This window comes from Sapajus apella, unplaced genomic scaffold (assembly GCF_009761245.1).
Source record: "Sapajus apella isolate SASKATOON/1434 unplaced genomic scaffold, GSC_monkey_1.0 scaffold88, whole genome shotgun sequence".
Lineage (NCBI taxonomy): Eukaryota > Metazoa > Chordata > Mammalia > Primates > Cebidae > Sapajus > Sapajus apella.
Genome location: NW_022437028.1, coordinates 7505388 through 7515422, shown reverse-complemented (window position 1 = coordinate 7515422; position 10035 = coordinate 7505388). Strand labels below are relative to the sequence as shown.

The 10035-nt window shown below is 49.7% G+C and overlaps 1 long non-coding RNA gene across 1 annotated transcript; it reads right to left on the bottom strand.

Annotated features, from left to right (window-relative positions):
* Positions 1 to 5978: 5978 nt before the first annotated feature.
* LOC116534591 lies at positions 5979 to 9617 on the bottom strand. Its single transcript, XR_004261785.1, has 2 exons — positions 9498 to 9617; positions 5979 to 8146 (listed from the first exon to the last, which is right to left on the bottom strand). It is a non-coding gene; the product is annotated as an uncharacterized LOC116534591 (long non-coding RNA).
* Between the last annotated feature and the right edge of the window lie 418 nt (positions 9618 to 10035).

Below are 10035 nucleotides of genomic sequence, written 5' to 3'. Positions count from 1 at the left end.
TTTTTTTTTTTTTTTTTTTTTTTGAGACGGAGTTTCGCTCTTATTACCCAGGCTGGAGTGCAATGGCGCGATCTCGGCTCACCGCAACCTCCGCCTCCTGGGTTCAGGCAATTCTCCTGCCTCAGCCTCCTGAGTAGCTGGGATTACAGGCACGCGCCACCATGCCCAGCTAATTTTTTGTAGTTTTAGTAGAGACGGGGTTTCACCGTGTTGACCAGGATGGTCTCGATCTCTTGACCTTGTGATCCACCCGCCTCGGCCTCCCAAAGTGCTGGGATTACAGGCGTGAGCCACCGCGCCTGGCCTGCAACACGTTCCTTAAGCTGGAGTCTCTTCTTCCAGACTCTGGGACACGTCCTCCAGCCACCTGGTCCAGGGCCCAGCAGGCCAGCTCATTCAGCAACCAGGGAGACCCGGGGTGGGGCCGGTGCGTGAAGTCAAACCCTGGCAGGAATCACTGGGCAACCGTCCCAGGCAGGGAGTGTGTGTATGTTTAGGCTGGAGAAATGTCGCCGCCCCCTTTATTCCTTTTCCCAGGGCAGGAATTGCAAAACCATGGATCCTTCCTCCCTTCCTTCTTCCCTTCCTTCATGTAATGAATCTTTTATTGATTACCTTAATTGAGCCAGGCCCTGAGAAGTCTCCATGAGCAAAAGACAGGAGTCTCTGCCCTCAAGGAACCAACACTTCCAAGTCAAAATAGGCAATAAACAGCATGGGCAACATAGCGAGACCTCATCTCTAAAATAAAACCCAAAAAACAAAAATTAGCCAGATGCGGTGGCACGCACCTGTTGTCCCAGCAACTCAGGGGGCTGAGGCAGGAGGATCACTTGAGCTCAGAGGGTCAAGGCTGCAGTGAACCGAGATGGCACCACCGCACTCCAGCCTGGACAACAAGCAAGACCCTGTCTCAAAAACAGAACAAAAATAGATGACAAGCATTTTGTTTTGTTTTGTTTGCTTGTTTTTGAGACGGGGGTCTCACTTTGTCACCAGGCTGGAATGTGGCGGTGCAATCTCGGCTCACTGCAACCTCCACATCTTGGGTTCAATTGATTCTCCTGCCTCAGCCTCCCAAGTAGCTGGGATTACAGGTGCCTGCCACCACACCCGGCTAATTTCTTATATTTTTAGTAGAGATGGGGTTTCACCATGTTAGCCAGGATGGTCTCGATCTCCTGACCTCGTGATCTGCCCACCTCAGCCTACCAAAGTGCTGGGATTACAGGCGTGAGCCACTGCATCCGGCCAATAAGTGTCTATATTTTTAAAGCCAATAAGATGATAGGCTAGAACGTGAGCTGTATCCAGATGATCAGCAGTATGGGGGTGCTAAGACCCGGGAGCTGACGATTAGTCTTATTTTTTAATTTTTTAAAGTTATTTTTATTTTTTTTGTTTGTGAAAAAATATGTCCTCTCCTCCTCAGGGAAGCAGACCAGCAGCCCTTCATTCCCCTAGACCCAGTGCCAGAGGTAAGAGAGAGTCTTGCCTGTATTACCCAGGACACCAAAATGTCCTGCCCCAGGGACCCCCCCCCCCACATCCAGGTCTTCTGTCTTAAGGGCAGACCCCAAAGGACATACCCCATGACCGCTGATGCCTTTTCCTTCCTTCCTTTCTTTTCTTTCTTTCTTTCTTTCTTTCTTTCCTTTCTCTCTCTCTCTTTCTTTTCTTTTATTTTCTTTCTCTCTCTCTCTTTCTCTCTTTCTTTCAGATGGAGTCCCGCTCTGGTGCCCAGGCTGGAGTGCAGTGGTGTGATGTCCGCTCACTGCAACCTCCACCTCCTGAGTTCAAGTGATTCCCCTGCCTCAGCCTCCCAAGTAGCTGGGATTACAGGTGCCCACCACCACGCACAGCTAATTTTTGTATATTTAGTAGAGACAGGGTGTTACTATGTTGGCCAGGATGGTCTCGAACTCCTAATCTCGTGATCCGCTTGCTTTGGCCTCCCAAAGTGCTGGGATTACAGGTGAGAGACATTGCGCTCGGCCACCTTTATCTTTCAACCAGGGGGCTGCTGTGTTTGCAGGGCGTGAACTGAGCTTAGATGCATCAGGGAGCATCCACAGGTGTGCTCATGAAGCTTCCCCGTGGTGCAAGGTGGAAGCTCGTGTGGGGAGCAGGAAGGCTGGAGGACCACAGGGGCTGGCTCTCCCCAGCTGTCACCTTCCCGCACAAGACGCTGCCACTCACAATTCCAGTGTCGAACCTGGCTTCCAGGTCCTGGGAAAGGGGTATCTGTCAAGGTAGGAAGAGTCTGTTTTACTTAACAGCTGGTTAGCTCAATGTATAACGTTTTTGCTTTCTCTCTCTCTCTCTTTTTTTTTCTTTGAGTTGGAATCTCACTCTGTTGCCCAGGCTGGAGTGCAGTGGCGCAATCTTGACTCACTGCAACCTCCGCCTCCCAGGTTCAAGCAATTGTCCTGCCTCAGCCTCCCAAGAAGTAGCTGAGATTACAGGCACATGCTACAATGCCCAGCTGTTTTCTTCTTCCTTTCCTTTCCCTCCCTCCCTCCCTCCCTCCCTCCCTTCCTTCCTTCCTCCCTCCCTCCCTCCCTCCCTCCCTTCCTTCCTTCCCTCCCTCCCTCCTTCCTTCCTTCCTTCCTTCCCCCTTCCCTCCTTCCCTCTTTCCTTCCTTCCTTTTTTGTAGTTTTAGTAGAGATGATGTTGTCCAGGGTGGTCTCAAACTCCTGACCTTGGGTAATCCACCTGCCTCGGCCTCCCAAAGTGCTGGGATTACAGGTGTGAGTCACCGCGCCTGGCCTCAATGTGTAACTTTTAGATATTCAGACTCGTGGGATGCCTTCATTTGTCCTCTGGATCCTGCCATGGGAGGGCCAGGATGGGACCAGCAGAGTCTAGGGGGTGGGGAGAGGATTGTATGAGAAATGTCTGCAGAAAAACCACTTCTAAGCCCCTGCCAGCAGGATGGTCGGGCCAGCCAGAAGTGTGTCGGATGGAGCCAGGGTGGTGGATACTGTGGGTCCCGGAGGAGGTCTGAGACAGGGCTGAGGGAGAAGTTCTCCCCAAGGGACTGGGTGTGAATTGGCCCTTAATATGGTGCAGACAGGTCTAGTGCTAAACAGTGACATGTGTCACCTCCTTGAACATCACAGCCACCTCTCTCATTTGGGGTGAGTCAGCTGAGCTCCAGAGAAGTTACGTAGCTTCCTCAAGGTCACACAGGTGGTTGGTGGTGAAGCTGAGTTTCAGGTGTGGGACTTGGGAAGGCATGCTCTGCTCTGTTCCCCAGAAAGATGTTCTAGAAGGAAAAGCAGAGTTCACATAAACCCAGGGGTGGCACTGTGGAAGGGGCCAAGTGTGAGCAAAGGCTGCAGGCGGATGAAGGGCAGAGCAGATTTGGGTGGGGGTGGAATGAATCCCCCAAGACACTGAAGCAGCTCCCAGGTGGGGAACTTGGAGGACAGTGATGCTGGAGCGAGAGGAAACTGACCCCTGAGGGTCAGCAGAGGAGGTAGCGTCTCAGTCTGGCCTCTCCCCGCCGTCTGGCCGGTGCAAGCCTGGTGTCTCTCCTCCCTCACTCATGAATCTGCAGCGGCTCCCCTGTTCCTAGCCTCGAGCCTGAGCTCTGCCCCCTGGTGCTGTCACCTGGATCCCTGTCCTGGCTGCTTCTGCACACACAGCTGCTGCAGCCCCAGGAGTCAGCCACATCTGCCTATTGCCCGGCCTGTCTCTGTCCCGCCTGTGGAGTCTGGCTCCCCAGAGCCCCACGGGGACACCAGCTCTTGGCCTTGTGTGACCCCCTCAAGTCTTCACCTCCTCTCAATCTGCAGCCAAGGAGACGGGGTGGGCCCACCTGATCCCCTGCCTGGCACCAGGAAGGTCCTTGCGTGCATGTGTGGACACCGCCACTTGAATGTCCCAGCTGTCCACGGGGCTCAAGACGCGGAGTAGGAAGCAAAGCACCCCGGGCTCCCAGCTAGGACCCTGCAGGGCTGGCCCCAGTCATCCTCCCCTGCCCAAAATTGCCCCCCCTCCCCACAGCCCCTGGAGAAATGGGACTCACCAGGGTCAGACTGGTCCTGGCAGGAGTCCCCAGGTCCCCTCCTGGCTCAGTGCTGAGCTTTGAGAGCCAGAGCTAGGGCAGGGCTGGCTAGAGCCCTCACTGCCTCCCACTCTGAAGCCACCTACCTGGGCACTAAGGAGGGAGAATTAGCACAGGCCCCTGCTCACCACACCCCACCTTGCTCCACCCTGTCCCCATTTGCCTGGCCCAGACATGGCTGCCTCGAATGTCCTCCCTGAGTCTCCTTGGCTCTAAGGCTCCCGCCATCCACAGTGCACTTCCCGCCCCTCCCTTCGGCGCTGCTTCCTGCCCACACCCCCTTCTGTGGCCCAGCATCCAGATCTAACCCAATATTTATTCTCAAATGCCAGCTGGCTGCAGCCCCTGCTATGCGTGTACATGTGCATATGCAAGTGTGTGCATGCATAAGAATGCGTATGTTCATGTGTGTGCATGTTCTGTGTACACGTGTGTGTATGTGCAAGATTGTACATGCATGAGAATGTGTGTATATCCAGTGCATTACACATATGTGCACCTGTGCTTGCCTGAGGGTGTGTGTGGGTGTGCACATCTGCTACGGTGTGTGCCCACATGGGCACGTGTGCCTACAGGGTGTGTGGTGGGGAAGGGGCTGACACCACCTCGGTCACACTTTTCCTTTTTCTTCTTATTTTCCTTCTTTTGTTTTCTGAGATGGAGTCTTACGCTGTCCCCCAGGCTGGAGTGCGGTGACGTGATCTCAGCTCACTGCAACCTTCGCCTCCCAGGTTCAAATGATTCTCCTGCCTCAGTCTCTCGAGTAGCTGGGATTACAGGCGTGCGCCACCACGCCCAGCTAATTTTTACATTTTTTAGTAGAAAGGGGGTTTCACCATGTTGGCCAGGCTGGTCTTGAACTCCCGACCTCAGGTGATCCTCCCACCTTGGCTTCCCAAAGAGCTGGGATCACAGGCTTGAGCCACCACACCCGGCCCGTAACACCTTTTCTTCCAAGGCCTCTCCTCTGGGGACTGGAACTCATTTCACCCATAGTCCTTGGTGCACCCAGGGCCTGGCCTGTGACTGAGTTCTCTGGCTGCTGGGACCCTCTTGTCCTCACCCCTTCAGCCCCGCGGAGCCCCGGGATGGAGCAAGGCTGCACGCTCAGGCAGGACCCTGCCTCGCAGCCTCCCCTCTTACTTGGGTAGGGGCTCAAGGGTCTCCCCGGCAGGCAGGCTTGCTTTGGGACCCAGAGTCTGGGCCTGAAAGCAACTTCTCAGTCCCCAGCCAGGGACCCCTGCCTTCCCTACCACAGTTGCCACCAGCCAGAGAAGAAAGTCAGGACCCACTGAATCGGATGGTAACTTCTGGCAAGAGCCTGACATGATGGCCACAGTGTGGCGGTGGCTGGGGCTGGGCTGAACCTCAGAGGTTCCCGGGGAGGCACGCTCTTCTTAGCCTGTTCCTGGCATGTCCTGAAGACCCACAAGGGGCAACTTTCCTATTGGAGTGGCAGAAACAACCCAATTCTGGCTTTGGTCCTAGCCGAGGGTGGTCAAGGTGCCATTGGGGTACCCCAGCTTCAGCCCTCACCTCCCTAAATCCAAGGCCCACCCTCCAGCTCTGTCTCTTCCGGTCGGCTGTGAGTGTCCTATGTGCCAGGTCACGTCTGGGTCCCCAGCTCAGGCCAGGTGCAGAGCAGATGAATCACTGCAAATGAATCACTAGCACACGGCGGGACATTTGTGATGGGGGCGTGGCTTCTTCCCTGACCCTAAGAGGCCACATTGGAGGTTATGGGCAGGGGCAGGTGGGAGCCAAGACTGGCCTACATCAGAACAGAAGCCCCCTCTCCACTCCACCCCTCCACACCTGCAGTTCCCCCACCCCCAAGGTTTCTGGAACACCTCTCTCCCAGACCAGCTTTATGGATTATAAAAAAAGAATTTCATGAGGTTTTCAATTAATTGAATTCCAGGGAGATTTATTTCCAATGTTATTAATAAATTCGAATGCCACCTATAACTTTCAATTGCCAGTTAATTAACTTGAAATCAGTGCATTGTAAAAGGCAAATTAAATACTTTTCCAGGCAGGGGCTGGCAAATTTAATGAGCCGGTATGTCCTGAAGGAGATGGCCGGGCTCACACATCCCATCAAATACTCTTGCCATCAGCAGATGAGGGTGTGATCTGGGTGAGTGACAACTGAACCTCTGCATCCTCATCTGTAAAAAGGGATCACAGAACCTGTCTTCAGAACCCTCAGATACCTGGAGTTGATGCTGTTTTTTGTTCATAGGCAAAAACAATGAAGGGGCCCTATGGCAGTTAACTTTATGTTATGACTGGGCCATGGGGTGCCCAGATATTTGGTCAAACACACCTGCCCTGCCCAGCCCAGGCCAATTCATCTGGTCAGTCTACAGGTGAGTGGGGACAGGCCAGCATCTGCCTCCTTCTGAGCAGAGAACAAGGACGGCAGTGAGGACGTCGGGGAAGACCACGGGGCCCACTGGGGGGAAGAGAGTCCTCCCCTAGGAAGGGACAAAGCTGAGGAGTCTGAGGATGAAGGAGAAGTCAGGGCAAATCGAGGAGGCACTAGCGCCTGCAAAGGCCCAGTGGTGTGCGAAGGGGAAAAGCACTGGAAATTGTTAGAAATGCTCTAGGGTGTGGTCAGCAGGGGAAATATGATAATGTGGGCTTATTGCAAGGCTACAGGTATCTCAGAGGACCCCAAGGACAGGGGCTGGAGTCAGAACAGGCCCCAGGAGAGCAGTACTGGATCTGAGTTAGTCCCGGGGCCTCAGTGGCAGCGGGAGATTACTGATCCCCACGGTTTCTGCCTGCTGCCTCTTTGTCCCTCTTCCTGGGGCAATGTGTCATTTTGTCTCAGTCTCATAGCATCAGCCTGCTCATGACTTCTGCTTCTTCCGATGTCTTGCTATGACCTCTCACTGGCTGTCCTCCAGCAGCAGACAGCTTTGCAGTGACCCAATATTCAAACTGGGTGTCAAGCACCTTCATTGTCTCCCCAGGGACCCAGCACACAGGCTTCCTGGGGCCTCTCTAAAGGTAGCATTCTCAGGCAGCACCTGGTGCTGTAACAAATACCTCATTGACCTGGAGGTAACATTTCTCACAGCTCTAAGGGCTGGGAAGTCCAAGATCAAGCTGCCAGCAGATCTGGTTCCTGGTGAGGGCTCTCTTTCTGGTTTGTAGACGGCCACCTCCTTGCTGCGTCTTCACATGATAGAGAGAGAGAGAGGAAGCAAGCTCTGTTGTGTCTCTTCTTAAAGAACATTAATCCAATTTTGAGGGTCCCACCCTCATGACCTCATATAAACCTAATCACCTTTCAAAGGCCCCACCTCCAAATATCATTACACTGGGGATTCAGGCTTCAACATATGAATTTTAGGGGCATGTAAACAAGTGGTCTACAGCAATAGTATGCCTTGTCCTCGTAGGCAGGCAAGGACAGACCTCAGTCTGGTCTCCCCCAGCCCTGGACACAGACACCTGACAAGGAAGGAGGATTCCGGGGAACTAAAGTCAGAAGCCTCAGAAAGCAGGAAGCATGGGTTTTGTGGCCTGTTGATGGCGGAAGCTTCGATCCAAGTGGGAGAAGGCAGGCTTAGGGTCTCCAGCTAGGCTCTTGCTGAGTAAACACTGCAGTCTCTGCTTCGTTTATATCAGAGCTGCATTTTCAAACATAACCATCCCACACCCACTCTCCACCTATTCAAGGACTTTGATGACATTCCCCCAGTTTCTCAGGCTGTAACAGCAGCAAATCACTGTGCACTTTCTCACTTGCTGCCCGTGATTCCCCATGCCGCAACTACCTGGAAGGCCTGTATTCGGCATGAAAGGATCTTTGCCTTAATTTTTCTTCTGCCTTGTAGCTATAAAGGGAGCACTTTCCTTTCCTTTCTTTTCTTTTTCTTTTTCTTTTTTTTTTTTCAAGACAAAACCAAAAGGTGCATCTTAATTAGGAAATATGTGCAGTGAGATCAGACTGAACTCTGCCAGGCACCAGCCCTCCACTTTGTGTGCACGGTGCTTTTAATGCAGCCCTGTTGCCATGGCGATTACCACGTCTCAGCTTACTGAGGTGGCATTGCAAACCTGTGGGGAAGAAACAGATTATTCAATAAATGATGCTGGGACATTTGGTTAGCAATTTGCAGGGAAATAAAATTAGCTCTTTTCTTCACATCATACATTAATATAAATTCCAGAGGATTTAAAGAAGTAAATGTAAGAAAGGGAAATCATTAAAAAGCAAACAAATGTTCAATCTTGAGGGTACATCAAGACACTTTAAACCTAAAAGTAGCAGAAAAAAATAGCAAAGATTAAGGTAGAATTTAATACATAAAATCTAAATCTCTTTGTTTTAAAAAGCATTTAGTTTAATTTATTGGGAAACTACAAACAAGAATAAAATGGTTGCAAGAAACATGACAAAAGATTAATACTTCTCATATGTAAAAAGTAATCACAAATCAATAAAAATAAACATTCCAATAGAAAAATAGTGAATGCAAAATGCTCAAAAGATAAAAATATATAATAAAATATTTCAAAATATTCAGCTTCATTGATCAAAGAAATGTCCATTAAAACATCAATGAGATTTTTCTCCTATAGATTATCAAAGAATGTTTAAATATAATTATGGCACTCGATCTTGTTGAGTAAAGTAGGAAAATAGAGCATCTCACAAATAAAAGTACAAATTGGTATAAAATTTCTAGGAAAAAAATTAACTTTATGCCATAAGAGGTTTTAAAATGTTCACAAAATTAAGCTGATAATTTCACTCCAAAGATATCCTAACACGATGTCCAGGATTGAAGCTAAAAATCTAAATATGATAATATTCATTGTAAGTATTTAATAGAAGTTTATAACTTACTAGAACACTTGGGCATGGTCAAATAAATTATGCTACATAAATGTGATGAAAGATTGTGCAGCCATTAAAATAATCTTTTGAATACTACTTAATGGATGGAAATACGTCTATGACATAATGGTAAGTGGGAAATAGTGTGCCAATGGGGTTCTTAGATGCCAGCAATAGAAACCCACTTTGGCTGTCTGGATAAAGCAGAATTCATTAGAGGAAAATTACAGGGCTTGGAATCAACAGGAACATAGAAGAACTAAATTGAGAAAGAAAGAAAAATAGAAAAAGAATCAGAGGAAGAGTGAGAAAGAGAAGAAATATAGAGAAAAAAGAGAGAAAGAAGAATGAAGGAACAGATGAAGGAAAGAACAAAGGAAGGAAGGAAAGGAGTGAAAAGACAAAACAAGGCAAACATCTATCAACAGCTATACTTACGGTACCAAAGTAGATACACGGTATGATCCCAAGTCAAGGAAGAATTGGCTATTCAGAAATACCAAATTCACCCTGGAACCCTTATACCATACAATGTTTTCTTCTTACTCACACAAAGTAAGTACTTACTAGGTTGGGCAGCTTTTCCCCATCTTGTAGCTCAGCCATTGGAGAACGTAGCCTCTGAGATTGTCACAATGGGGACGACTGGGATGGAGGCGGCTCCGTGGGAGTGATGCTGTCATTTCTGTTCACAGTCCATTGGTCAGCGCTAGTCATATGACCCCCAACCTCACTGCACTGGGGGCTGGGATAAAGAAGGCAGTGAGTCGGTTGAGGCTCCCATCTGAAACACATGGTATACTTAATTTAGGATAATTTGAGGAAGATTTAATTTCAAGGAGACTATTTTTAAAGATGTGGGTGGGCTGCAGAAGATCCAGAAGAGAGACTGTGATGAGCTAGGGCTATTAACAGCCCAAAGGGATGGGGGTCAGATTGGATTTTCAAAATCTCAACTATACACTGTTTATAAGAAGCACACTTTGAATAAAAGAACAGTATAAAAGATCTGAAGCATACAGTTATCCAGCTTCACCCAATGGACAATATATAGAACACACTCCTACCAATTGCTTCATATGTGCTTTTTAAAAGTACACACAGA